This window comes from Schistocerca piceifrons, chromosome 2, assembly GCF_021461385.2.
Source record: "Schistocerca piceifrons isolate TAMUIC-IGC-003096 chromosome 2, iqSchPice1.1, whole genome shotgun sequence".
Taxonomy (NCBI): domain Eukaryota; kingdom Metazoa; phylum Arthropoda; class Insecta; order Orthoptera; family Acrididae; genus Schistocerca; species Schistocerca piceifrons.
Window position 1 is genome coordinate 948,344,465 of NC_060139.1, and position 23,378 is coordinate 948,367,842.

Consider the following 23,378-nt stretch of genomic DNA (forward strand, 5'->3'; position numbering starts at 1 on the left):
CGACTCTTCAATCCACGTCGATAACGAAGACCGATCATCATTATTCCCATATGCAGAAACCATTCCTTTGCATTACAATATAACAGTATCACGGTTTTCTATCACCAAGCTTGCCGCTTACTAACGACGATTTCTGAGTCTGATGCAACAACATAATAAAAAATCTATCTCATGAGAATACAACTAATCGCACAGCAGGAGAATTTACTAATTATTCAACTCATCACATCTCAAATCTACATTTATAAATGTTAATGCCATTCTCTTGTTCTGTCCGCTGTTTCTTTCTACCGAAGCGTAGCAATTACATTGTTTTCAGCATCCAGTGGAACATTCCCAGTCACGTATACTTACATTAGGACACACGTCACGAGTTTTTCGCAAGATACGTCACTCATACAAGGATTTGCAATTCTTGATGTAGCAACTTCAAGTAGAAAAAACGGTTCAAATGGGTCTGAGCACTATGGGACTTAACTTCTGAGGTCAACAGTCCCCTAGAGCTTAGAACTACTTCAACCTAACTAACTTAACAACATCATATACACCCATGCCCGAGGCAGGATTCGAACCTGCGACCGTAGCGGTCGCGCGGTTCCAGACTGTAGCGTCTAGAACCGCTCGGCCACCCTGGCAGGCCCAAGTAGAAATACCGTTAGATTCTGGCTAATAAGTTTTCGTGTCAATTGGTGCAAACACATTATGATCTCATGAATTACATATATTTAAAAAAACCTTTCATAAACTCAGACGTATAAGTTAAATATAGTATAATTTAGAATTATAAAAGTTTAACAGTTATTAGGCGTTAAAATGACTGAATCTTAATGAACAATTCAGATATTCCACAAATACTGAGAACGTCTTTATAATAAGCATTATATGATCATCTTATTATTTTCAGGCCGAGATAATTCATTAGAATAAGCTGTAACCATTCTACTTTCTGATTTACGTGTAACAGCAGAAATGTCATTTCTGTCTCCTTCAGAACTGGTAACAGCAACAACTGATGCTTTTTTATTATATGATCACATTATGAACGATGCACTTCTATGACAATGCAGCTCATGTATTTTATTGTGTTCTTCCTTCGGTGCCTCATCACTTGGATTCTTTTACGCGAGCTTCTTTACCATGAATATACTCCACATTAACAATACGTCCATCCTCTATATTAACGTGCAATATGACAGCTGGAAAGCAACGACAATATTCTTCCACATAAAAAGGAATAGAACAGGGAATGTATATTTTTTCAAAAATGACAAAATCGGTATCTACTTTTTCAAAACCGACGCAACTGAGAACGTTAGATAGTAATTCTTTTAAAGTGAAGCAACTCAAAATATCAACAATACATCATCATAACAAATAATACAAAACATACTGCAGTCAGAAGCATCATATTTACTTGGGGAGCTAACAGTGGTTAAATTAGAAAAATAGCACGTAAGTGGAACTTTTCAGTTCGTTCACTACAACTGACGTAGCTCGAAAGTCTCTGAAATGATTCTTCAAAACGGACAATACGTACTATTTAACCGTTCTGCGCTTATCGTGATTAATTTAAGTAACACAAACAGAAATATCACATTGTTTTTTGTGACTTCAAAAGATTTACACAACTCTAAATAACATTGTCTTGAAGTTCTTAACGGCGTTCCGTTCATTATGGAATTCACTATACAACTAATAAAGCAACGCTCTTTTTATTAATGGGGACGTTCCCACTCGAAACAGTTAAAGTGACATAGCCTTCCAAGAACGCTCAAATTATGAAATTACATAAACACCCTTTTGATGAGCGATGAGGTATCGTTCCTGCAACTCTGTCAAATTAAAAGCACAAAACTGAAGACTTTTTAGTTCTGTCACTTTTGAAGCAGGGGTGCGATATTTACTGATAGGCGTTTTGCAACTGCAAACTGAAACTCAACCAGAGATTTTCACTCTAGTCGTGAGAATCCACAAAAGAAACATTGATCTGCGGCCAAATAAGTTACAGGATCGAATACTGATAGATTAATTGTTACACGAAAACGTCGTAGAGTTACACGAAATCAGTCGCACATGTTAGTTAATAATAAATAGGATAACTCGAGTCTGCAGAATTAAAGCGAATTGAGCATGAGCCGAGGGGCAAGCGACTCTCTGATCATTCATATTCACGCAGGTCATTTGGCACAAACTGCAGAAAGACGAAATTTAGTGTCTGGCATTGAAGCCTGCTGTGGTGAGGGATTAAAATATTGATTTTTCATAGGGGACACGTGGCCGCTTTTCGAGTCCAAATAATGCAGGAAGCGTTTTCATACATGATGATGGGATTATAAGAGCCCATACGCGTCCAGTCGTTAGCCTGTAATTGCTGCTGTATGTAATTTCCGTCTGAATGTTTATAGGATGAATTAACTGACATAGGGCAGTGATTGCATGCGGAACAGGAGATGATTACTAATTGATAACATCACTACTAATCGGTGATAGAATGGTAGAAAGATAAAGGCGGTAGCGGGTCGAAGGGTGACAGGGTCGTAGGAAGAGAGGAAGGGAGACATTAAACTAATGTGTTATTGAATATACATTTGCATCTATATCTATACTCCGCGTACCACCATGTGGTGTAGTGTACCTCTTCTCCCCTTTCCTGTTCCAGTTACTAAATGTGCGGAAAAGACAATAGATGCTAAGGCTCCGTGTGGGTTAGAATTTCTCTAACTTTACCTTGATAGTATTTTCGCAAGATACACGCAGGAGGAACTAATATACTGGTTGACAATTCTAGCGAAGTACGCTCTCAGAATATTAACACCAAATCATTCCGTGATGTACAATGCCTCTTTCGAAGCGTTTGCTACAGGAGTTTGATGAGCATCTACGTGGAGATTTCGCACTTACTAAACGCAACTGTGGCGAAACGCGCTGCCCTTCTCTGTATCTTCTTTACTTAGTTCATTAGTCCTATTTGGTAAGGGTTATAAACTGACAACCAATTTTCAAGTAGCGGTCGAAAATGGTTTTTGTATGGTACCTGCTTTATGGGTGAACTACAGTTTCTGAGGGCTCTTCCAATAAAACTCAGTCTAGCATCCCTGTTATCCGTGATTAATTTTATCTACTTGTTCCAATTTAATCGTTCCGTACCATTCCCAGTTCAGCCTGGGGCGAGTAGAACTAAAGTTGTGTACGAGTAAGGAACTGGTTACGGCTCTTTCCGCGATAAATTTTATAGCGGTCGCAAAAATGGCAAGTAAATCTTTGCTTTTACTGCAGGGAGTAAGCAACGACGTAACTGCAGTTACCCGAGAGACAATACGCTCGCTCTGATTATACTTTCTAGGCAGTCGTTGGTGATGAACGCCGGTAAGGTAACTTAGCCGACGAAACCAAAGACGTCCAATGCGTTATTACCAGATATTACGTCTAGGGTTGCCACTACTATACCGAATAGCACACGAATATGTTTGTTAATAATAAGCCGTCTTCAGTCATATTCTTTTCGGGCTTAGTCCAATGACACTCGGAGCTACAACTCAATTCCCGACGATACAGCCGGCCGCGGTGGTCTAGCGGTTCTAGGCGCGCAGTCCGGAACCGCGCGACTGCTACGGTCGCAGGTTCGAATCCTGCCTCGGGCATGGATATGTGTGATGTCCTTAGGTTAGTTAGGTTTAAGTAGTTCTAAGTTCTAGGGGACTGATGACCACAGATGTTAAGTCCCATAGTGCTCAGAGCCATTTGAACCATTTGAACCGACGATACAATAAAGTTTTCTAGTCGTCACATCTTGCTGAGTAGAAATGGAAGAAAACATGTGGCAATACTGACAGTACGACTTACATTAGAAGGCATCCTGAAGAAAGCCAGATTTATATTTATAGCATTTTCTGAAAGCTTTTCACAATACTGACTGCATTACAGTCTTCGATACGCTGAATGTAACAGGGGCAACATAAAGGGAGCGAAAGTTTATTTGCAGCTTGTACAGAAAACAGACAACAGTTATAAAAGTTGAAGAGCATGAAACAGAAGCATTAGCTGGGAATGAAGTAAGACATCTTTATAACGTTACCTGGTGTTATCTAATATGAAAACTAAGCAAGCAATACACGAAACCAAGAAGGAATACCTATACGGAATTACACTGAAGAATAACGTGTAGGGCCTCCGCGAGCGGGCAGGAGTGCCGCAACACGACGTGACATGGACTAGACTAATGTCTGAAGCAGTGCTGGAGGAACTGACACCGTGAATCTTGAAGGGCTGTCCGTAAATCCGTAAGAGTACGAGGGGGTGGAGATCTCTTCTGAACAGCACGTTGCAAGGCATTCCAGATATACTCAATAATGTTCATGCCTGGGGAGTTTGGTGGCCAGCGGAAGTGTTTAAACTCAGAAGAGTGTTCCAGGAGCCACTCGTAGCTATTCAGGAAGTGTGGGGTGGTGCATTGTCCTGCTGGAATTACCCAAGTCCGTCGAAATGCATAGTGGATATGAATGGATGCAGGTGATCAGACAGGGTGCTTACGTACATGTCACCTGTCAGAGTTGTATCTAGACGTATCAGGGGTCCCATATCACTCCAACTACACACGCCCCACACCACTACGGAGCTTCCATCAGTTTGAACAGTCCTCTGATGACATGCAGGGTCCATGGACTCATGAGGTTGTCTCCATACCCGTACACTTCCATCCACTCGATACAATTTGAAACGAGACTCGTCCGACCAAGCAACATCTTTCCAGTCATCAACAGTCCAATGTCGGAGTTGACGGGCTCAGGTGAGGCGTAAGGCTTTGTATCGTGCAGTCATAAAGGGTACACGAGTGGGCCTTCGGCTCCGGAGCCCCATATCGATGATGTTTCGTTGAATGGTTCGCACGCTGACACATGTTGATGGTCCAGCATTCAAAACTGCAGCAATTTGCGGAAGGGTTGCACTTCTGTAACGTTGAACGATTCTCTTCAGTCGTTGTTGGTCCCATTCTTGCAGGATTTTTTTCCGGCCGCAGTGATGTCGGAGATTTGATGTTTAACCGGATTCCTGATATTCACGTTACACTAGTGATACGGGCGTACGGGAAAATCCCCACGCTATCGCTACCTCGGAGATGCTTTTTCTCATCGCTCGTACGCCGACTATGACACCCACCACTTTCAGACTCACTTAAATCTTGATAACCTGTCATTGTAGCAGCAGTAACCGATCTAACAACTGCGTCTGACACTTTTTGTTTTATATAGGCGTTGCCAACCGCAGCGCCGTATTCTGCCTGTTTGCATTTCTCGGTATTTGAATACAGTTTCTTTGGAGCTTCAGTGTAAATTTCATGGAGAAGTAATAACAACTTTGTGGTTTTTCGATCACATTTTGGTTCTGCCAGAGACTCCAAAGGACGTGAAAGAACAGTTGAAAAGAATGGATAGCGTCTTGAAAGAGATGTTATAAGATGAACATCAACAACAATAAAACGAATTAAATCAGGCGATATTGAGAGAAGTAGATTAGAAAATGAGACACTAAAAGTATTAGAAGTGTTTTGCTATTTGGATAACAACATAACTGATAATAGCAGAAGTTCAGAGAATCAATACCAGACGGGACCAATATTATATTGATAGACTGAGTAATTAACGAGGAATTGCTAAATCGTATTAGACGAAAAAGAAATTTATGGCACAACTTGAGGAAAAAAAGGGGGAGGTTGATAGGACACATCGTAAGGCATCAAGGAATTGGCAATGGAGAAACTGTGTGGGATGAAAACCGTAAAGAGTGTGCAAGAGATGAAAATAATAAGCACGTACAGGTGGATGTAGGCTGCAGTTGTCATTCGGAGATGAAGAGGCTTGCGCAGGTTATAATGTGAAGAGCTGCATCAAACCAGTCTTTGGATTTAAGGCGACAACAGCGGCGACGGCGACTGCTGCTGCTGCTACTACTACTACTTTTACTGTTGGCCCCCAAATGTTCATCTCTTGCATAGCTGGAAAACTAGAAGTTTCTTCAAATGTGGAAAGTTTTCGACGATGGAAAAGATGAATATTTCGTGGCAAAGAAAACGTTAAATTAAAGCATCTCAGAATGCTGTGTCGAAAGGCGGCATATTAATAAAAAAATATTCCTACCTAAAACTACGGTGGTTTTTCCTGGAGAGATTTTCACGAAACTGAAGTTCCTTTTTGATCGAAGGCGGCAAGCATTCGATACGACTCCGTTTCTTTGTTGGTCGTGACAAGAGTTTCTTTAACAATTTTCTGCAGTATTTCGTCTACATCCATACCACGCCCTGTAAATTAACATAAAGTGGTTGGAAGAGGGTACTATGTAAAGAATTATTACGTTTATGAAAGGATCATGAAATATATGGTTTTTTCTTTTCAACCGCCGATGGAGTCTTAAAGATGTAATAGGGCACTCTTCATTTTTCCATGGGATACATATTGTACCAAATGTGGTCTTGAGTTCTGACAATGATATATGTATCTCTCCATGCTAGTCTATCCCACCTAAGTCTTTTCATAACTACTGCAAGCTACACCTATTTGAACCTGCCCACTGTATTCACTCGTGCCTCTACGTCTACAATTCTTACCTCCCCTCTTCCCTTCCATTACCCCACTGAATCTTCCTTTATGCTTCAGGATGTATCCTACCAACACACCCGTTATTTTCATTAGGTTGTGGCACCATTTTCCGCATAATTCCTTTCCTGTTCATTCTTTATTCGATCTACCATCTTTACATCTGCAGTATTTGTCTATAGTGCTACATTTCAAAAGCTTCTGTTCTCTTCTTGTTTGACTTGGTTATTATTTACGTTTCACTTCGAGCAAGGTTACACTCCACGTAAATATCTTCAGAAAATATTTATAACATTTAAACTTATACTCGAAGTTAACAAATATCTATTTTTATTAAGTGCTTTTTTTACTCTTACGAGCCTGAGTTTTAAATCTACTGTATTTCTACGATTATCAGTTATTTTTCTGCTCAAATAGCACTACTCATCTACCACTTTTAGTACCTTATTTCCTAATCTAATTGATTCAGCTTCGCCTAATTTAATTCGACTACATTCCATTACCGTTGTTTCACTTTTGCAGATGTTCACCTTGTACTGTCATTTCAAGACACTATGTACGAGGGTTGCCCAGAAAGTAATGCAGTGCATTGTTTTTCTTCAACAATTCTTTATTGAACATAATGAGAATTGCACACACGCAAGAACGGTCTTTTTTCTACACACCCTATATTTCCACGTAATCTCCATCTCGTCCCATGGCCTTCTTCCAGAGCGAAAAATGGCGTGTATGCCCTGTCGGTACCAATCCTTTTCCTGGTGACGGAGCCAATGCTTCACGGTGTGAATCATCTCCTCCTGGTCCTCAAAATGTCGTCCATGAATGGCATCCATTAATGGCCCAAACAACTGGCATTCCGAGGGGGCTGTGTCAGGTGTGACAGACGTGAATGGTCTCCCCGACCGTTGCAAATTACGGAGCTTCGCAGAACCGCTTTTGATTACCTCACCCTTCGTACCCGGCAAATAACTGCACTTATATCTTCAGCAGATGGTCCATAGACTATGCACAATCATTTTAGAATATTGCCCACGGTCTCTTTCTCTGCAGTGAGAAATTCAATGACGGCACATTGCTTGTAACGTAAATCACCTACAGACGCCATTTTGAAACCGTCCTGCAGCTGCGCTATCTGCCGGAAATGACGGAAACTTGGCGCGCTTACTCAGGAGACTTCAAATAATACATAAGTTACGTTTCGCGTTCGTATCATTGTTTTGGGTTGAGAAAAAAAATGCGGTGCATTACTTTCTGGGCAACCCTCGTATTCTCTTCCAAGTCCATTGCTATCTCTGACAGAATTACAAAATCAATGGTAAACTTCGAACTTTTTAACCCTTGTCAATGAAAATTAATTGCGTTTTCGAATTTTTCTTTGGTTGCTAGTATTGCTTACACACTCCCGTCAACAAAATGAAATAAAAAACATTTACACACAGAGTCATTCCAAACTAAATCGACCATTAAGGCATTTGTTTGTCGTCTTCATCCTTAGCTTGCTTGTCAGGCACAGTACTTTAGTTCTCCATTAGGATTTTTAGTTCATCTGTTCCCCCTTACGATTTTTAGACTATCCGTGCTGCTCTTCTTTGCAGAAATGCAAGATTGTCTTATAGTAAAATCTGTTACAGATTCTTCTCACTTTATCAGTATTCCAACCTAAGACAAAATATTTATTTCTTTGGCACATGAACTCCAGCTATTTTACAATTACAGCACGACAGCTCGATCGCAAGAACGTACTTCTAATAATTGGCTTGAAAAGTTTCTGTCCCTCCTCAGACTGTTAATATCTCGACATCTAGTGCCTTTGTTACGACAAACATTTGAGCGTATATCTTGTCTCTAGTTGTGTCTTCACAGACTTACATCCACACGCTGATATGGGGCGCCGGTTTCGAGCCTCAGTCGAAATTGGAAATTTGTGGTAAGTTGCTATGGGACCAAACTGCTGAGGTCATCGGTCCATAGGCTTACATACTACTTAATCTAACTTAAACTATGTAAGACATCGTGGTCTCCTGACCTTCATTGCTTACATATTCCGCCCTCACAATTATATTCTGCACATCAAGACGCTTCATTCGAACCCAAACTCTATAAGATAAAGTCAATGTTGTATGAATTCATGTAAACGATACGCAAATAACAAGTGTGCACCGAGATTGAAATACTCTAGGCTGACGTACACACATACATTCCAGACACAACGGTCACATGAGCTTTTAGTTTGGGAGACGCAAACCGCACGCCGGGGCGCCGGTCCCTTCAGAGGATGAGTCAACCTCGACTGCCCATAGAGCGGACAGCGTTTGCCTGAGTGAAAGGAGGAAAAACCCCATGTTTGGCTTAAAAGCAAATTTCGCTACATTGTGTGGGAGCACCCCGCATACGCATTCTTTACAACATAGCATGAAGTTTCAGAGATTTTCACAGGAAGACAGCAAACGCCAAACGCCGATGCTACAGATTTCCAGATTGGTCGCCTTAAACAAAACGCCATTCTCCCATTTTTGAAGAGCAATCCTGATTGGCAGACGATATTCCTGATGCCTTGAGCTGAAGGAGTGATGGAAGAGACCGAAAGATATACCCCTTCACGTCTGGCGTGGAGAGGGCCTGTTCCGTTGTCGCTCTTGCAGCGAGAACACATAACAAGAGCGTGCGCGCTTGTATGTGTACTCACAGAGCGAGGAACAAGTCTCTCCTCAGTACTTCACTGGGAGAGCACCTCTGTCGAGAGCGAATCAGAGTGTGACTCTATATTGAGTCCTTGCGATTAAGCATTGTTCACTGTGTTGGCCGCCACACTTATTGTGCGGTGTGAACGGACAGAGTTATAGTTAAACGCCTGCGAGTGAATTTTTGAGTGGCATCGCGGTGGACTGGTTATCTGACCGGTGTACCACGCCAATAGCTAGACTAGGGGCGCATAGGAATCCTTGACTTCATCAAGGCGTAGGGAGAGTTTGATTGGCGAAGATCAATCCAGATAGAACGAGAGTTATCTTATTTGTCAGCAGTCATTGCAGCTTATGGTATTGTGCACTACAGCTCTTCCAAGCGCCATATTTCCTCCCAGTACACTTCACTGCATTTCACATGCGACATCCTCGACTGTACCTAGCACCATTATAATGGACAATTATTCAATTTGAGTAGGTGTGGCTCTCAGCCATTCTGCCAAGTCAATAACAATCTTAAACTTTGTACAGAAATTCCATTTGCGAATCCTATACTCAAGAGGTAACTTCACATTCCGAAAAGAACACAGAAATAACTTCCAGAATGAAATTTTCACTCTACAGCGGAGTGTGCGCTGATATGAAACTTCCTGGCAGATTAAAACTGTGTGCCGGACCGAGACTCGATCTTGGGACCTTTGCCTTTTGCAGGCAAGTGCTCTACCAGCTAAGCTACCCAAGCACGACTCACACCCCGTCATCACAGCTTTACTTCTGCCAGTACCTCGCCTCCTACCTTCCAAACTTTACAGAAGCCCTCCTGCGAACCTTGCAGAAGTAGCACTCCTGAAAGAAAGGATATTGCGGATACATGACTTAGCCACAGCCTGGGGGATGTTTCTAGAATGAAATTTTCACTCTACAGCGGAGTGTGCGCTGATATGAAACTTCCTGGCAGATTAAAACTGTGTGCCGGACCGAGACTCGATCTTGGGACCTTTGCCTTTTGCAGGCAAGTGCTCTACCAGCTAAGCTACCCAAGCACGACTCACACCCCGTCATCACAGCTTTACTTCTGCCAGTACCTCGCCTCCTACCTTCCAAACTTTACAGAAGCCCTCCTGCGAACCTTGCAGAAGTAGCACTCCTGAAAGAAAGGATATTGCGGATACATGACTTAGCCACAGCCTGGGGGATGTTTCTAGAATGAAATTTTCACTCTACAGCGGAGTGTGCGCTGATATGAAACTTCCTGGCAGATTAAAACTGTGTGCCGGACCGAGACTCGATCTTGGGACCTTTGCCTTTTGCAGGCAAGTGCTCTACCAGCTAAGCTACCCAAGCACGACTCACACCCCGTCATCACAGCTTTACTTCTGCCAGTACCTCGCCTCCTACCTTCCAAATTTTACAGAAGCCCTCCTGCGAACCTTGCAGAAGTAGCACTCCTGAAAGAAAGGATATTGCGGATACATGACTTAGCCACAGCCTGGGGGATGTTTCTAGAATGAAATTTTCACTCTACAGCGGAGTGTGCGCTGATATGAAACTTCCTGGCAGATTAAAACTGTGTGCCGGACCGAGACTCGATCTTGGGACCTTTGCCTTTTGCAGGCAAGTGCTCTACCAGCTAAGCTACCCAAGCACGACTCACACCCCGTCATCACAGCTTTACTTCTGCCAGTACCTCGCCTCCTACCTTCCAAACTTTACAGAAGCCCTCCTGCGAACCTTGCAGAAGTAGCACTCCTGAAAGAAAGGATATTGCGGATACATGACTTAGCCACAGCCTGGGGGATGTTTCTAGAATGAAATTTTCACTCTACAGCGGAGTGTGCGCTGATATGAAACTTCCTGGCAGATTAAAACTGTGTGCCGGACCGAGACTCGCTCTTGGGACCTTTGCCTTTTGCAGGCAAGTGCTCTACCAGCTAAGCTACCCAAGCACGACTCACACCCCGTCATCACAGCTTTACTTCTGCCAGTACCTCGCCTCCTACCTTCCAAACTTTACAGAAGCCCTCCTGCGAACCTTGCAGAAGTAGCACTCCTGAAAGAAAGGATATTGCGGATACATGACTTAGCCACAGCCTGGGGGATGTTTCTAGAATGAAATTTTCACTCTACAGCGGAGTGTGCGCTGATATGAAACTTCCTGGCAGATTAAAACTGTGTGCCGGACCGAGACTCGATCTTGGGACCTTTGCCTTTTGCAGGCAAGTGCTCTACCAGCTAAGCTACCCAAGCACGACTCACACCCCGTCATCACAGCTTTACTTCTGCCAGTACCTCGCCTCCTACCTTCCAAACTTTACAGAAGCCCTCCTGCGAACCTTGCAGAAGTAGCACTCCTGAAAGAAAGGATATTGCGGATACATGACTTAGCCACAGCCTGGGGGATGTTTCTAGAATGAAATTTTCACTCTACAGCGGAGTGTGCGCTGATATGAAACTTCCTGGCAGATTAAAACTGTGTGCCGGACCGAGACTCGATCTTGGGACCTTTGCCTTTTGCAGGCAAGTGCTCTACCAGCTAAGCTACCCAAGCACGACTCACACCCCGTCATCACAGCTTTACTTCTGCCAGTACCTCGCCTCCTACCTTCCAAACTTTACAGAAGCCCTCCTGCGAACCTTGCAGAAGTAGCACTCCTGAAAGAAAGGATATTGCGGATACATGACTTAGCCACAGCCTGGGGGATGTTTCTAGAATGAAATTTTCACTCTACAGCGGAGTGTGCGCTGATATGAAACTTCCTGGCAGATTAAAACTGTGTGCCGGACCGAGACTCGATCTTGGGACCTTTGCCTTTTGCAGGCAAGTGCTCTACCAGCTAAGCTACCCAAGCACGACTCACACCCCGTCATCACAGCTTTACTTCTGCCAGTACCTCGCCTCCTACCTTCCAAACTTTACAGAAGCCCTCCTGCGAACCTTGCAGAAGTAGCACTCCTGAAAGAAAGGATATTGCGGATACATGACTTAGCCACAGCCTGGGGGATGTTTCTAGAATGAAATTTTCACTCTACAGCGGAGTGTGCGCTGATATGAAACTTCCTGGCAGATTAAAACTGTGTGCCGGACCGAGACTCGATCTTGGGACCTTTGCCTTTTGCAGGCAAGTGCTCTACCAGCTAAGCTACCCAAGCACGACTCACACCCCGTCATCACAGCTTTACTTCTGCCAGTACCTCGCCTCCTACCTTCCAAACTTTACAGAAGCCCTCCTGCGAACCTTGCAGAAGTAGCACTCCTGAAAGAAAGGATATTGCGGATACATGACTTAGCCACAGCCTGGGGGATGTTTCTAGAATGAAATTTTCACTCTACAGCGGAGTGTGCGCTGATATGAAACTTCCTGGCAGATTAAAACTGTGTGCCGGACCGAGACTCGATCTCGGGACCTTTGCCTTTCGCGGGCATGTGCTCTACCAACTGAGCTACCCAAGCACGACTCACGCCCCGTCCTCAGAGCTTTACTTCTGCCAGTACCTCGCCTCCTACCTTCCAAACTTTACAGAAGCCCTCCTGCGAACCTTGCAGAAGTAGCACTCCTGAAAGAAAGGATATTGCGGATACATGACTTAGCCACAGCCTGGGGGATGTTTCTAGAATGAAATTTTCACTCTACAGCGGAGTGTGCGCTGATATGAAACTTCCTGGCAGATTAAAACTGTGTGCCGGACCGAGACTCGATCTTGGGACCTTTGCCTTTTGCAGGCAAGTGCTCTACCAGCTAAGCTACCCAAGCACGACTCACACCCCGTCATCACAGCTTTACTTCTGCCAGTACCTCGCCTCCTACCTTCCAAACTTTACAGAAGCCCTCCTGCGAACCTTGCAGAAGTAGCACTCCTGAAAGAAAGGATATTGCGGATACATGACTTAGCCACAGCCTGGGGGATGTTTCTAGAATGAAATTTTCACTCTACAGCGGAGTGTGCGCTGATATGAAACTTCCTGGCAGATTAAAACTGTGTGCCGGACCGAGACTCGATCTCGGGACCTTTGCCTTTCGCGGGCAAGTGCTCTACCAACTGAGCTACCCAAGCACGACTCACGCCCCGTCCTCAGAGCTTTACTTCTGCCAGTACCTCGCCTCCTACCTTCCAAACTTTACAGAAGCCCTCCTGCGAACCTTGCAGAAGTAGCACTCCTGAAAGAAAGGATATTGCGGATACATGACTTAGCCACAGCCTGGGGGATGTTTCTAGAATGAAATTTTCACTCTACAGCGGAGTGTGCGCTGATATGAAACTTCCTGGCAGATTAAAACTGTGTGCCGGACCGAGACTCGATCTCGGGACCTTTGCCTTTTGCAGGCAAGTGCTCTACCAACTGAGCTACCCAGGCACGACTCACGCCCCGTCCTCAGAGCTTTACTTCTGCCAGTACCTCGCCTCCTACCTTCCAAACTTTACAGAAGCCCTCCTGCGAACCTTGCAGAAGTAGCACTCCTGAAAGAAAGGATATTGCGGATACATGACTTAGCCACAGCCTGGGGGATGTTTCTAGAATGAAATTTTCACTCTACAGCGGAGTGTGCGCTGATATGAAACTTCCTGGCAGATTAAAACTGTGTGCCGGACCGAGACTCGATCTCGGGACCTTTGCCTTTTGCAGGCAAGTGCTCTACCAGCTAAGCTACCCAAGCACGACTCACACCCCGTCATCACAGCTTTACTTCTGCCAGTACCTCGCCTCCTACCTTCCAAACTTTACAGAAGCCCTCCTGCGAACCTTGCAGAAGTAGCACTCCTGAAAGAAAGGATATTGCGGATACATGACTTAGCCACAGCCTGGGGGATGTTTCTAGAATGAAATTTTCACTCTACAGCGGAGTGTGCGCTGATATGAAACTTCCTGGCAGATTAAAACTGTGTGCCGGACCGAGACTCGATCTCGGGACCTTTGCCTTTTGCAGGCAAGTGCTCTACCAGCTAAGCTACCCAAGCACGACTCACACCCCGTCATCACAGCTTTACTTCTGCCAGTACCTCGCCTCCTACCTTCCAAACTTTACAGAAGCCCTCCTGCGAACCTTGCAGAAATAGCACTCCTGAAAGAAAGGATATTGCGGATACATGACTTAGCCACAGCCTGGGGGATGTTTCTAGAATGAAATTTTCACTCTACAGCGGAGTGTGCGCTGATATGAAACTTCCTGGCAGATTAAAACTGTGTGCCGGACCGAGACTCGATCTCGGGACCTTTGCCTTTTGCAGGCAAGTGCTCTACCAGCTAAGCTACCCAAGCACGACTCACATCCCGTCCTCAGAGCTTTACTTCTGCCAGTACCTCGCCTCCTACCTTCCAAACTTTACAGAAGCCCTCCTGCGAACCTTGCAGAAGTAGCACTCCTGAAAGAAAGGATATTGCGGATACATGACTTAGCCACAGCCTGGGGGATGTTTCTAGAATGAAATTTTCACTCTACAGCGGAGTGTGCGCTGATATGAAACTTCCTGGCAGATTAAAACTGTGTGCCGGACCGAGACTCGATCTCGGGACCTTTGCCTTTTGCAGGCAAGTGCTCTACCAGCTAAGCTACCCGTGCACGACTCACGCCCCGTCCTCACAGCTTTACTTCTGCCAGTACCTCGCCTCCTACCTTCCAAACTTTACAGAAGCCCTCCTGCGAACCTTGCAGAAGTAGCACTCCTGAAAGAAAGGATATTGCGGATACATGACTTAGCCACAGCCTGGGGGATGTTTCTAGAATGAAATTTTCACTCTACAGCGGAGTGTGCGCTGATATGAAACTTCCTGGCAGATTAAAACTGTGTGCCGGACCGAGACTCGATCTCGGGACCTTTGCCTTTTGCAGGCAAGTGCTCTACCAACTGAGCTACCCAGGCACGACTCACGCCCCGTCCTCAGAGCTTTACTTCTGCCAGTACCTCGCCTCCTACCTTCCAAACTTTACAGAAGCCCTCCTGCGAACCTTGCAGAAGTAGCACTCCTGAAAGAAAGGATATTGCGGATACATGACTTAGCCACAGCCTGGGGGATGTTTCTAGAATGAAATTTTCACTCTACAGCGGAGTGTGCGCTGATATGAAACTTCCTGGCAGATTAAAACTGTGTGCCGGACCGAGACTCGATCTCGGGACCTTTGCCTTTTGCAGGCAAGTGCTCTACCAGCTAAGCTACCCAAGCACGACTCACGCCCCGTCCTCAGAGCTTTACTTCTGCCAGTACCTCGCCTCCTACCTTCCAAACTTTACAGAAGCCCTCCTGCGAACCTTGCAGAAGTAGCACTCCTGAAAGAAAGGATATTGCGGATACATGACTTAGCCACAGCCTGGGGGATGTTTCTAGAATGAAATTTTCACTCTACAGCGGAGTGTGCGCTGATATGAAACTTCCTGGCAGATTAAAACTGTGTGCCGGACCGAGACTCGATCTCGGGACCTTTGCCTTTTGCAGGCAAGTGCTCTACCAGCTAAGCTACCCAAGCACGACTCACGCCCCGTCCTCAGAGCTTTACTTCTGCCAGTACCTCGCCTCCTACCTTCCAAACTTTACAGAAGCCCTCCTGCGAACCTTGCAGAAGTAGCACTCCTGAAAGAAAGGATATTGCGGATATATGACTTAGCCACAGCCTGGGGGATGTTTCTAGAATGAAATTTTCACTCTACAGCGGAGTGTGCGCTGATATGAAACTTCCTGGCAGATTAAAACTGTGTGCCGGACCGAGACTCGATCTCGGGACCTTTGCCTTTTGCAGGCAAGTGCTCTACCAGCTAAGCTACCCAAGCACGACTCACGCCCCGTCCTCAGAGCTTTACTTCTGCCAGTACCTCGCCTCCTACCTTCCAAACTTTACAGAAGCCCTCCTGCGAACCTTGCAGAAGTAGCACTCCTGAAAGAAAGGATATTGCGGATACATGACTTAGCCACAGCCTGGGGGATGTTTCTAGAATGAAATTTTCACTCTACAGCGGAGTGTGCGCTGATATGAAACTTCCTGGCAGATTAAAACTGTGTGCCGGACCGAGACTCGATCTCGGGACCTTTGCCTTTTGCAGGCAAGTGCTCTACCAGCTAAGCTACCCAAGCACGACTCACGCCCCGTCCTCAGAGCTTTACTTCTGCCAGTACCTCGCCTCCTACCTTCCAAACTTTACAGAAGCCCTCCTGCGAACCTTGCAGAAGTAGCACTCCTGAAAGAAAGGATATTGCGGATACATGACTTAGCCACAGCCTGGGGGATGTTTCTAGAATGAAATTTTCACTCTACAGCTGAGTGTGCGCTGATATGAAACTTCCTGGCAGATTAAAACTGTGTGCCGGACCGAGACTCGATCTCGGGACCTTTGCCTTTTGCAGGCAAGTGCTCTACCAACTGAGCTACCCAGGCACGACTCACGCCCCATCCTCAGAGCTTTACTTCTGCCAGTACCTCGCCTCCTACCTTCCAAACTTTACAGAAGCCCTCCTGCGAACCTTGCAGAAGTAGCACTCCTGAAAGAAAGGATATTGCGGATACATGACTTAGCCACAGCCTGGGGGATGTTTCTAGAATGAAATTTTCACTCTACAGCGGAGTGTGCGCTGATATGAAACTTCCTGGCAGATTAAAACTGTGTGCCGGACCGAGACTCGATCTCGGGACCTTTGCCTTTTGCAGGCAAGTGCTCTACCAACTGAGCTACCCAGGCACGACTCACGCCCCGTCCTCAGAGCTTTACTTCTGCCAGTACCTCGCCTCCTACCTTCCAAACTTTACAGAAGCCCTCCTGCGAACCTTGCAGAAGTAGCACTCCTGAAAGAAAGGATATTGCGGATACATGACTTAGCCACAGCCTGGGGGATGTTTCTAGAATGAAATTTTCACTCTACAGCGGAGTGTGCGCTGATATGAAACTTCCTGGCAGATTAAAACTGTGTGCCGGACCGAGACTCGATCTTGGGACCTTTGCCTTTTGCAGGCAAGTGCTCTACCAGCTAAGCTACCCAAGCACGACTCACACCCCGTCATCACAGCTTTACTTCTGCCAGTACCTCGCCTCCTACCTTCCAAACTTTACAGAAGCCCTCCTGCGAACCTTGCAGAAGTAGCACTCCTGAAAGAAAGGATATTGCGGATACATGACTTAGCCACAGCCTGGGGGATGTTTCTAGAATGAAATTTTCACTCTACAGCGGAGTGTGCGCTGATATGAAACTTCCTGGCAGATTAAAACTGTGTGCCGGACCGAGACTCGATCTCGGGACCTTTGCCTTTTGCAGGCAAGTGCTCTACCAACTGAGCTACCCAGGCACGACTCACGCCCCGTCCTCAGAACTTTACTTCTGCCAGTACCTCGCCTCCTACCTTCCAAACTTTACAGAAGCCCTCCTGCGAACCTTGCAGAAGTAGCACTCCTGAAAGAAAGGATATTGCGGATACATGACTTAGCCACAGCCTGGGGGATGTTTCTAGAATGAAATTTTCACTCTACAGCGGAGTGTGCGCTGATATGAAACTTCCTGGCAGATTAAAACTGTGTGCCGGACCGAGACTCGATCTTGGGACCTTTGCCTTTTGCAGGCAAGTGCTCTACCAGCTAAGCTACCCAAGCACGACTCACACCCCGTCATCACAGCTTTACTTCTGCCAGTACCTCGCCTCCTACCTTCCAAACTTTACAGAAGCCCTCCTGCGAACCTTGCAGAAGTAGCACTCCTGAAAGAAAGGATATTGCGGATACATGACTTAGCCACAGCCTGGGGGATGTTTCTAGAATGAAATTTTCACTCTACAGCGGAGTGTGCGCTGATATGAAACTTCCTGGCAGATTAAAACTGTGTGCCGGACCGAGACTCGATCTTGGGACCTTTGCCTTTTGCAGGCAAGTGCTCTACCAGCTAAGCTACCCAAGCACGACTCACACCCCGTCATCACAGCTTTACTTCTGCCAGTACCTCGCCTCCTACCTTCCAAACTTTACAGAAGCCCTCCTGCGAACCTTGCAGAAGTAGCACTCCTGAAAGAAAGGATATTGCGGATACATGACTTAGCCACAGCCTGGGGGATGTTTCTAGAATGAAATTTTCACTCTACAGCGGAGTGTGCGCTGATATGAAACTTCCTGGCAGATTAAAACTGTGTGCCGGACCGAGACTCGATCTCGGGACCTTTGCCTTTTGCAGGCAAGTGCTCTACCAGCTAAGCTACCCAAGCACGACTCACGCCCCGTCCTCAGAGCTTTACTTCTGCCAGTACCTCGCCTCCTACCTTCCAAACTTTACAGAAGCCCTCCTGCGAACCTTGCAGAAGTAGCACTCCTGAAAGAAAGGATATTGCGGATACATGACTTAGCCACAGCCTGGGGGATGTTTCTAGAATGAAATTTTCACTCTACAGCTGAGTGTGCGCTGATATGAAACTTCCTGGCAGATTAAAACTGTGTGCCGGACCGAGACTCGATCTCGGGACCTTTGCCTTTTGCAGGCAAGTGCTCTACCAACTGAGCTACCCAGGCACGACTCACGCCCCATCCTCAGAGCTTTACTTCTGCCAGTACCTCGCCTCCTACCTTCCAAACTTTACAGAAGCCCTCCTGCGAACCTTGCAGAAGTAGCACTCCTGAAAGAAAGGATATTGCGGATACATGACTTAGCCACAGCCTGGGGGATGTTTCTAGAATGAAATTTTCACTCTACAGCGGAGTGTGCGCTGATATGAAACTTCCTGGCAGATTAAAACTGTGTGCCGGACCGAGACTCGATCTCGGGACCTTTGCCTTTTGCAGGCAAGTGCTCTACCAACTGAGCTACCCAGGCACGACTCACGCCCCGTCCTCAGAGCTTTACTTCTGCCAGTACCTCGCCTCCTACCTTCCAAACTTTACAGAAGCCCTCCTGCGAACCTTGCAGAAGTAGCACTCCTGAAAGAAAGGATATTGCGGATACATGACTTAGCCACAGCCTGGGGGATGTTTCTAGAATGAAATTTTCACTCTACAGCGGAGTGTGCGCTGATATGAAACTTCCTGGCAGATTAAAACTGTGTGCCGGACCGAGACTCGATCTTGGGACCTTTGCCTTTTGCAGGCAAGTGCTCTACCAGCTAAGCTACCCAAGCACGACTCACACCCCGTCATCACAGCTTTACTTCTGCCAGTACCTCGCCTCCTACCTTCCAAACTTTACAGAAGCCCTCCTGCGAACCTTGCAGAAGTAGCACTCCTGAAAGAAAGGATATTGCGGATACATGACTTAGCCACAGCCTGGGGGATGTTTCTAGAATGAAATTTTCACTCTACAGCGGAGTGTGCGCTGATATGAAACTTCCTGGCAGATTAAAACTGTGTGCCGGACCGAGACTCGATCTCGGGACCTTTGCCTTTTGCAGGCAAGTGCTCTACCAACTGAGCTACCCAGGCACGACTCACGCCCCGTCCTCAGAGCTTTACTTCTGCCAGTACCTCGCCTCCTACCTTCCAAACTTTACAGAAGCCCTCCTGCGAACCTTGCAGAAGTAGCACTCCTGAAAGAAAGGATATTGCGGATACATGACTTAGCCACAGCCTGGGGGATGTTTCTAGAATGAAATTTTCACTCTACAGCGGAGTGTGCGCTGATATGAAACTTCCTGGCAGATTAAAACTGTGTGCCGGACCGAGACTCGATCTTGGGACCTTTGCCTTTTGCAGGCAAGTGCTCTACCAGCTAAGCTACCCAAGCACGACTCACACCCCGTCATCACAGCTTTACTTCTGCCAGTACCTCGCCTCCTACCTTCCAAACTTTACAGAAGCCCTCCTGCGAACCTTGCAGAAGTAGCACTCCTGAAAGAAAGGATATTGCGGATACATGACTTAGCCACAGCCTGGGGGATGTTTCTAGAATGAAATTTTCACTCTACAGCGGAGTGTGCGCTGATATGAAACTTCCTGGCAGATTAAAACTGTGTGCCGGACCGAGACTCGATCTTGGGACCTTTGCCTTTTGCAGGCAAGTGCTCTACCAGCTAAGCTACCCAAGCACGACTCACACCCCGTCATCACAGCTTTACTTCTGCCAGTACCTCGCCTCCTACCTTCCAAACTTTACAGAAGCCCTCCTGCGAACCTTGCAGAAGTAGCACTCCTGAAAGAAAGGATATTGCGGATACATGACTTAGCCACAGCCTGGGGGATGTTTCTAGAATGAAATTTTCACTCTACAGCGGAGTGTGCGCTGATATGAAACTTCCTGGCAGATTAAAACTGTGTGCCGGACCGAGACTCGATCTCGGGACCTTTGCCTTTTGCAGGCAAGTGCTCTACCAACTGAGCTACCCAGGCACGACTCACGCCCCGTCCTCAGAGCTTTACTTCTGCCAGTACCTCGCCTCCTACCTTCCAAACTTTACAGAAGCCCTCCTGCGAACCTTGCAGAAGTAGCACTCCTGAAAGAAAGGATATTGCGGATACATGACTTAGCCACAGCCTGGGGGATGTTTCTAGAATGAAATTTTCACTCTACAGCGGAGTGTGCGCTGATATGAAACTTCCTGGCAGATTAAAACTGTGTGCCGGACCGAGACTCGATCTCGGGACCTTTGCCTTTTGCAGGCAAGTGCTCTACCAACTGAGCTACCCAGGCACGACTCACGCCCCGTCCTCAGAGCTTTACTTCTGCCAGTACCTCGCCTCCTACCTTCCAAACTTTACAGAAGCCCTCCTGCGAACCTTGCAGAAGTAGCACTCCTGAAAGAAAGGATATTGCGGATACATGACTTAGCCACAGCCTGGGGGATGTTTCTAGAATGAAATTTTCACTCTACAGCGGAGTGTGCGCTGATATGAAACTTCCTGGCAGATTAAAACTGTGTGCCGGACCGAGACTCGATCTCGGGACCTTTGCCTTTTGCAGGCAAGTGCTCTACCAACTGAGCTACCCAGGCACGACTCACGCCCCGTCCTCAGAGCTTTACTTCTGCCAGTACCTCGCCTCCTACCTTCCAAACTTTACAGAAGCCCTCCTGCGAACCTTGCAGAAGTAGCACTCCTGAAAGAAAGGATATTGCGGATACATGACTTAGCCACAGCCTGGGGGATGTTTCTAGAATGAAATTTTCACTCTACAGCGGAGTGTGCGCTGATATGAAACTTCCTGGCAGATTAAAACTGTGTGCCGGACCGAGACTCGATCTTGGGACCTTTGCCTTTTGCAGGCAAGTGCTCTACCAGCTAAGCTACCCAAGCACGACTCACACCCCGTCATCACAGCTTTACTTCTGCCAGTACCTCGCCTCCTACCTTCCAAACTTTACAGAAGCCCTCCTGCGAACCTTGCAGAAGTAGCACTCCTGAAAGAAAGGATATTGCGGATACATGACTTAGCCACAGCCTGGGGGATGTTTCTAGAATGAAATTTTCACTCTACAGCGGAGTGTGCGCTGATATGAAACTTCCTGGCAGATTAAAACTGTGTGCCGGACCGAGACTCGATCTCGGGACCTTTGCCTTTTGCAGGCAAGTGCTCTACCAACTGAGCTACCCAGGCACGACTCACGCCCCGTCCTCAGAGCTTTACTTCTGCCAGTACCTCGCCTCCTACCTTCCAAACTTTACAGAAGCCCTCCTGCGAACCTTGCAGAAGTAGCACTCCTGAAAGAAAGGATATTGCGGATACATGACTTAGCCACAGCCTGGGGGATGTTTCTAGAATGAAATTTTCACTCTACAGCGGAGTGTGCGCTGATATGAAACTTCCTGGCAGATTAAAACTGTGTGCCGGACCGAGACTCGATCTTGGGACCTTTGCCTTTTGCAGGCAAGTGCTCTACCAGCTAAGCTACCCAAGCACGACTCACACCCCGTCATCACAGCTTTACTTCTGCCAGTACCTCGCCTCCTACCTTCCAAACTTTACAGAAGCCCTCCTGCGAACCTTGCAGAAGTAGCACTCCTGAAAGAAAGGATATTGCGGATACATGACTTAGCCACAGCCTGGGGGATGTTTCTAGAATGAAATTTTCACTCTACAGCGGAGTGTGCGCTGATATGAAACTTCCTGGCAGATTAAAACTGTGTGCCGGACCGAGACTCGATCTCGGGACCTTTGCCTTTTGCAGGCAAGTGCTCTACCAACTGAGCTACCCAGGCACGACTCACGCCCCGTCCTCAGAGCTTTACTTCTGCCAGTACCTCGCCTCCTACCTTCCAAACTTTACAGAAGCCCTCCTGCGAACCTTGCAGAAGTAGCACTCCTGAAAGAAAGGATATTGCGGATACATGACTTAGCCACAGCCTGGGGGATGTTTCTAGAATGAAATTTTCACTCTACAGCGGAGTGTGCGCTGATATGAAACTTCCTGGCAGATTAAAACTGTGTGCCGGACCGAGACTCGATCTCGGGACCTTTGCCTTTTGCAGGCAAGTGCTCTACCAGCTAAGCTACCCAAGCACGACTCACACCCCGTCATCACAGCTTTACTTCTGCCAGTACCTCGCCTCCTACCTTCCAAACTTTACAGAAGCCCTCCTGCGAACCTTGCAGAAGTAGCACTCCTGAAAGAAAGGATATTGCGGATACATGACTTAGCCACAGCCTGGGGGATGTTTCTAGAATGAAATTTTCACTCTACAGCGGAGTGTGCGCTGATATGAAACTTCCTGGCAGATTAAAACTGTGTGCCGGACCGAGACTCGATCTTGGGACCTTTGCCTTTTGCAGGCAAGTGCTCTACCAGCTAAGCTACCCAAGCACGACTCACACCCCGTCATCACAGCTTTACTTCTGCCAGTACCTCGCCTCCTACCTTCCAAACTTTACAGAAGCCCTCCTGCGAACCTTGCAGAAGTAGCACTCCTGAAAGAAAGGATATTGCGGATACATGACTTAGCCACAGCCTGGGGGATGTTTCTAGAATGAAATTTTCACTCTACAGCGGAGTGTGCGCTGATATGAAACTTCCTGGCAGATTAAAACTGTGTGCCGGACCGAGACTCGATCTCGGGACCTTTGCCTTTTGCAGGCAAGTGCTCTACCAACTGAGCTACCCAGGCACGACTCACGCCCCGTCCTCAGAGCTTTACTTCTGCCAGTACCTCGCCTCCTACCTTCCAAACTTTACAGAAGCCCTCCTGCGAACCTTGCAGAAGTAGCACTCCTGAAAGAAAGGAT